Raw genomic sequence first — 7,045 nt, 5'->3', positions numbered from 1 at the left:
CGTAACCCCCAAACCTCCTGGGGCCAGGTGGGCGGAACCCCCAAAATGGTTTTTTCCCTCAGCTCTAGCCCCCGGGGAAAGAACGATCATAAACGTGGCTCTCAAGGCGGGCAAATTCACCAGCCGGGCACCCGAAGCGCCAAACGAGACGTTTTGGCAGTTTGGGACGAGTTAAATTGGGCACCTTCGTTCTCATGTACCCAGCTCCGCGTTGGGGCACAAAGGAGATATTTTTGAAAAAACAATAAAGCAGACTTATTAAAACCTCTGTTTGTACTCGTTTTTCCTGACCCCCCAAGCCCGGGAGTTCCAGGAACAAAATACCTCTGGGTGACTCCCTGTGGCGGGTGCCTGATCCCAGGCGCGGGGGGCTGACGTTAAGTGGGCCGCTCAAAAAGCACCGCTCCTCCTGAACGGGAGAGGGGTTAGAAAAAGGATCCTGAAAAACCGCCGGGCTCCCCACGGGACCACGACTGGCGGCCTTCGCTTTCAGGTGGGAAATGGGACAGAGAGGTTTCCGATGAAAGAGAGCTGAATGTCACGTCCTGGAACATCGGACGCTTTGGGCTGAAAATACCAACGGAAAGGAGGAGGGTGCTTGTGGCCTGGAAATGCGCAAGATACAGAGAAAGGTACCGCAGCGTTAAAGGAACCTCATTTGACTCTTGACACGCTTAAGTGCCGATTCCCCGGGAGTAGAGGGGTGAGAATGATAATGCTGCTGCTAATAATAATTGTGGCATTTAAGTGCTTACTACGCGCCAAGTGCTGTACTGAGCGCCGGGACAGATACAGTCAAAATGGGTTGGATACAGTCACCGTCCCACAGGGGGCTCACGGGCTTAATCCCCATTTTTCAGATGAGGGAACTGAGGCCCAGAGAAATGAGGTGACTTGCCCAAACTCATTCAGCAGACATGGGGCAGAGCTGGGTTTGGAACCCAGGTCCTCTGACGCCCAGGCCCGTGCTCTATCCCCTAGGCCATGCCGCTACTCTGATGATTCCCACAGCTCTAGGAATTAGGCTCACAGCTTCGGTCATCCCAGGGCTCTGCCACAACTGGAAGTTTCCCATCAGAGTTGAAAATGCTCCAATGCGAATTAGGGAAGCAGCCCAGTGGAAAGACCATGGGCCTGGGAGTCAGAGGACCTGAGTTCTAATCTTAGCTCTGCCATTTGCTTGGTGACCTTGGCCAAGTCACTTAACTCTTCTGTGCCTCAATTACCTCATCTGGAAAATGGGCATTGAGTCTGAGCCCCACGTGGGACCTGGACTGCATCCGACCTGATTACCTTATAGCTACCCCAGCGCTTAGCAAATACCGTAAAGAAATGGCAGTGCCTTTCTCATCTATTGAAGCCTGTCCCTCCCCAGTTTCTCCACCCTTAAATTCTCTGCCCCTCAACTCAAAAATGGCTCATCGGCTACTAGCTGCTCTTCTGGAGAGTGTAGCTCCCTCTCCATTCATTCAATCGTATTGATTGAGTGCTTACGACCTGCAGAGCACTGTACTGAGCGCTTGGAATGTCCAATTGGGCAACAGATAGAGACAATCCCTGCCCAATGATGGGCTCACAGTCTAATCGGGGGAGACTGACAGAGAAAAACAAGACAATCACGATAAATAGAATCAAGGGGATGTACACCTCATTAACAAATAGGGTAATAAAAATATATGCAGATGAGCACCGTGCTGGGGGGAGGGGAAGGGAGAGGGGGGAAAACCATTTCTCTCCAGAGAAATGACTTTCAGTCAGACGTTTTGGCAATCGAACAGTCGCTTATCTCGGTGCTCCCAGATATGCCCAGAGGCATCAACATCATCGGTGGTATCTGAGCGCTCACTGTGCGCAGAGCACTGTAGAAGCACTTGGGAGAGAACAATACCACAGAGTCGGGAGATACGTTCCCTGCCCGCAGCGAGCTCACGGTCTAGAGGCCTAACTCTGCCCCTTCCTATGAAACCTCCAACTCCAGCTCCGCCACAGTGAGGAGAAAATTACTCGGGCCAAATTCAGTCGGCGCTCAACCGCTATCAGACCACGCTCATCTTATCACCGACGTTCAATTCGGAAAAAGTCAACAGACTGCGTGGGACCGAGAGGTTAAGCAGCTGGACCTATTCCTACCCTCAAACGGTCTGGAAGCCAAGATCTAAATACAGTAATTCTATGAAGAGTTCCGGAATGGACCTGAAGTAAATGCAGTTTTTGAGGAGATGAATCCTCTAGACCGTGAGCTCGTTGTGGGCAGGGAATGTGTCTGTCTGTTGTTATGTCGTGCTCTCCTAGGTGCTCAGTTCAGTGCTTTGCACACGGTAAGTTCTCAATAAATACGATTGAACGGATGCTGGATTAACACTCCAAACTCGCGAGTGACACGATCGCTGCATTGCAAGTGGCGTCTTTGTGGCTGAATAGCTAGCTCCTAGGGAGTGAAATCACCAGCAGAGTTCCAGAGAGCATAATAGCAACCCCATTAGTTCAACGAGCCCCAATGTGGCTCAGTGGAAAGAGCCCGGGCTTGGGAGTCAGAGGTCATGGGTTCAGATCCCGGCTCCGCCGCCTGTCAGCTGTGTGACTTTGCGCAAGTCACTTAACTTCTCTGCCTCAGTTACCTCATCTGTAAAAATGGGGATGAAGACTGTGAGCCCCATGTGGGACAACCTGCTCAACTTGTATCCAGTGCTTAGAACAGTGCTTTGCACATAGTAAGCACTTAAAGCCATCATTTCATTTAGGCTGTGAGCCCGTCATCGGGCAGGGATTGTCTCTGTTGCCAAATTGTACATTCCAAGCACTTAGTACAGTGCTCTGCACATAGTAAGCGCTGAATAAATATTAGTGAATGAACGAATGAAGAGCAGCAACATAAACAGCAAAGAGGAAACTCTTCAAAGTACTATCTACCGCTTTATCCAGATTGTTAGCCAACCCTACCAAATCAGGGAATCAGGGCTCTGCCACTTTTCTGTTGTGTGGCCTTGGGCGAGTCACTTAGCTTTTCTGTGCCTCAGTTACCTCATCTGTAAAATGGGGATGAAGACGGCACCTCAAGTGGGACAGGGGCCGTGTCCAACCCGACTGGCTCGTATCTACCCCGGGTGCTTAGAACGGTGCTTGGCACATAATAAACACTTAAACGCCACAAAAACAATTGCGTCAAAAAATCAAGAAGGTATTTATAGCAGAGCAGATGATGCATTTTCATGGTGCCTTTAATCCTGTCAAACAGGATTCCCACAGGCACTTGAGTCCAAGAAGATGCAGAGCACTGTACTAAATGCTTGGGAGAATACAATATAACAGGCACATTCCCTGCCTACAACAAGCTTACGGTCTGGTGGGGGGCAGGGCGGGCTGAATAAAGGGAGCGAGTCAGGGCGACGCAGAAGGGAGTGGGATGAGGAAGGGGAGTTTCTCTTGGAGGAGGTGTGCCTTCGGTGGGACTTTGAAGGGGGGGCAAGTCATTGTCGGATGTCTGTCTCCCCCTCCCCGCCCCAGACTGTAAACCCGGTGGAGGCAGGGATTGTCTCTCTTTATTGCTGAATTGTATCTTCCAAGCCCTTTAGTACAGTGCTCTGCACACAGTAAGCGCTTGATCAATACAGTCGAACGAATGAATAAATGTGTGCTCGCTCAATGATGGGACAATGAAGAGGAAGAGAAATTGGGTCATTAAAGTTCCAACTAAACCTCCGGGGATTCTGGAGAATCCTGAAGGACTAAATACACCCTACCATGAACCTGCTGAGGTTCCTAGATGGCTCCACCTCCGTTAGAAACACATCCAGTGATAGGACTACGACACTTAAATATTCTAAACCCAACTTCCACCCAGACAGACGAGGTCTGAAAAGAACTGAGAGGTACCAGGACGGGAAACGCTTCGTTCCAATTTTGGAGGGACACTCCACCGCAGTCGAACCATGAAGAATGGTAGAAGTTCACTGCTTAATTTGGAAACGATCCTGTGAGTGCTTGATATTGACCCCACCCTCAGCGGGCACGTACATATCCGGGATTTATTCGTTTGTATTTATGTCTGTCTCCCTCTCTCCACCGTGAGCTCCTTGTAACAGGCGGGGAACATGCCGCCTGTTGTTACCGTGCTCTCCCAAGAGCTTAGTGCAGTGTTCTGCACACAGTAATCGCTCAATAAATACCACTGATAATTGCAGCATCTCACAGCCCGCCGTTGCTAGCGAGATCCTAGTCAGAATTCTATCAGAACCGTGTGCTCCTGGTATTTCAGTGTGATTTTAGATGACCAGTTGTTACAGTGGACATGAGCTTCGTTGCATGACAGATTCAGGAGAGCAAGGAATAAGGAGGAATGTCCCCTCCCACATGATATTCATCAACCCTCTCTTTTCTCTACCCCACTGCTTAGGGGAGTGCTTGGCATATAGTATAAATACCAGAATTATTATTATCGTCACAAGAAAAGTCTTTGATTGATGGCCCGTTCTGTCAAAATTGAAGATCCCTTATCTCATGACAAAAAGTGAGAAAAGTCTTCCTGGTCTTATTCAACCTCATAGAGAGATGGATTAGGATTGGATCAAACAATTGAAAACTGGTACTATAATATCCTTACAATCTACTGGGGGATTCTTTGAACCCAGCAGATTTTAAAAGTCTTAAAGAGTCACAGTGAATATGAGAACCTGCCACTCGGGAGCCGCTGTGTGCTGCTGACTACGCTACACGGAAGATGATTATGTAAACGTAACGCACTATTTTGCAGAACCGGCAAAATGCTATGACCTACTGATGATCCTGGATAAGACTGAGTGAGGTCAGCGGGTTTTTTCCCCTGGGAACAGATACAGATTAGGGTTTTCAGGGAGAAGGGGAAAACAGTATTTTAAGTCAGTGTGGGTAGCAAAATACCTACTCCACAGTCTGCCTGCATTTCACAGTCTGTGACTGATCTATATTTCTCACTGGTGTAAAACACAAACTCTGGGAAAAAAATCACCAGTGGAGAGCAGCTAGGACAGGGGAGTCAGACCTATAGGGTAGAGAGATTTTCGGAGGCAATCTTTCCCAGAGGTCTCGTAAGAACGGCTTCCTGACCGAGAGAGAGGAAATCGGGACGACAGAAGCACTCCTCTTCTTCCTGTTTATTTCTTAGAGGGTCTTTACCGTCTGCACCGACTAGAAAGATTGCCACTCTAAAATCACAGTTTGCTCACGTGGAATTCTGGCTGCGGTTCAGGTGGCGGCGTGAGAAATCACAGAACGGAAGATGGCATAAAGCAAAATGCAAAGTTTTTGCATTTGGATAGTCTGAACGGATTAGTTCTGTAGCCTGGAAAGACTCAGGCTGAGCGGCGCAATGAAAGGAGTTTACAGAATTATAAAGAGGTTGACAAGGTGTATAAGGATTTGTTCTTTATCATATCCCAGACCATCAAGACAGGGGGGCACCTGTTGAAGCTCAAAAGCCACCGGTTCATAGCTAGAACTCTTCTTCCCCCTGTGCTTGCTGAGAACGCGGAATTCCATGCCCACAGGAAGTTGTACAGATAGAAACTACCGGATCAAGAGGGGTTTGGATAGATTTTAAGGACGGGCGGTCCGTGCTGGGTTCCGAGAGAGGAAGTTAGGTATGCAGAAGGGAAAGGAAGGACGTTAGGTCGTCGTCCATCCCGAATGTCAGGATGGACGTCGAGGAGGATAACCATCACGTCTCCGAGCATCCCGGCGTCCCCCCGGGAGATGGAATCCCCTGGATGGAACGCGGGGCTCTGACCGGGCCCCCCTTTTGTCATCCTGAGGAAATCTGCCGGTGGCAGAACATCCCGGGGTTGGAGGGAATTTAGTCTGGGGCTCGACTGACCTTGACGATAAATTGGCAGCTCGCCTTTACCTCGGCTGACCCAAGCAGATAGATGGGAAATGCTCACTGGAAAGAGAGGTCCCTTGATTTCTTCACATCCTGCCACTAGAAGAAAACAGTTCAGGGTCCATGTGCGTAAATCTCTCTCGATCCTTTGTATCTCTCTGTGGTCTCACGTGGGTGTGAGCGGGTGTGTACACAGACCCACCTACCAGGCTGGAGGTACAGATAGAGAGTAGGGGAAAAGGCCGGGGTGGGGGAGGAAGGGTGTTGTGCGGAAAACCCGGCCAAGGGTTTCTCAAGCTCATCCTGGGGTCGGTCGATGGTATTTATTGAGCGCTTACCGTGTGCGGGGCGCTGTACTGAGCGCTTGGGAGAGGACGATAACATCGAACGGGCACATTCCCTGCCCACAGCGAGCTTGCGGTGGAGAGACAACGGAAGGAACGGCCAGCTCTCCCGACTTTGGTTTTCCAGAGGACCTGCAAGGTAACTCCACGGAGAACAGAGAGGGCGGCCAAAGGGAGCGGCCGACTCGCTGAATTTCGGGTTTTCTCCACAGGGAGTGGTGGGGGTGCTGATTCCTGAGCTGAAGAAAAGCCCGAAGCCCCAGCAGTTGAGGGGACCGGTACAGAGATGGAAGGGGGTGTGCAGGGCCCAGGGCTCCACACTGAGCCCAGGTCCAAAATGGACACCTCGGGGCTGGGGTGGATATATCTGCTTTTACCTTTTATCTCACTGATTTCCTACTTGCAACCCAACCCCTGCGTTTTGATCCTCTAGCACCGAACTCGTTCACCGTTCCCCAATCTCATCTGTCTCACCACCGACCCTTTGCCCAAATCCTCCCTCTAGCCTAGAACTCCCCTTATCCCACAGGGCTCCGTGGCGTAGTGGACAGAGCAGGGGCCTGGGAGTCAGGAGGACTTGGGTTGTAATCCTGACTCCGCCTGTTGTGTGACCTCGGGCGAGTCACTTCACTTCTCTGTGCCTCAGTGACCTCGCCTGTAAAATGGGGATTAAGACAGTGAGGCCGATGTGGGACGCGGCCTGTGTCCAACTCTATCACCTTGAATCTATCCCAATTATTATAACGTCTATCCATCTCCTCCACTAGATCGTGTACCCCATGAGGGCACTACCAATTCCACTAGCGTGGCTTAGTGGAAAGAGCAAGGGCTCGGGAGTCAGAGGTCG

This window comes from Ornithorhynchus anatinus, chromosome 3 (assembly GCF_004115215.2).
Source record: "Ornithorhynchus anatinus isolate Pmale09 chromosome 3, mOrnAna1.pri.v4, whole genome shotgun sequence".
NCBI classification, from domain to species: Eukaryota; Metazoa; Chordata; class Mammalia; order Monotremata; family Ornithorhynchidae; genus Ornithorhynchus; species Ornithorhynchus anatinus.
The sequence above is the reverse complement of the archived record's forward strand: the minus strand, read 5'-3'. Positions refer to the sequence as shown.